Here is a 224-nt window from a genome sequence, read left to right as displayed (position 1 = left end):
GCCAGGTCCACCCTCCCTGGCAAATCGGCGAGGGGGGGAGGTTGGGGGGGAAAGAAGAGTTCGGTTGCGGCCAGGTCTACCCCGCTGGCAAATCATAGCGGCAAGGTCGTCGCCAGGTCTACCCCCCTCGTAGGCGGAAAAAAAACCCCAAAAGCGGCGGGGCTTCCGCCACGTCTACGTTCCCTGGCAAATCGGCGGGGGGGGGGAAGGGGGGGGGGGGCGGG

This window comes from Colius striatus, chromosome 28 (genome assembly GCF_028858725.1).
Source record: "Colius striatus isolate bColStr4 chromosome 28, bColStr4.1.hap1, whole genome shotgun sequence".
Classification (NCBI taxonomy): Eukaryota; Metazoa; Chordata; class Aves; order Coliiformes; family Coliidae; genus Colius; species Colius striatus.
The sequence above is the reverse complement of the archived record's forward strand: the minus strand, read 5'-3'. Positions refer to the sequence as shown.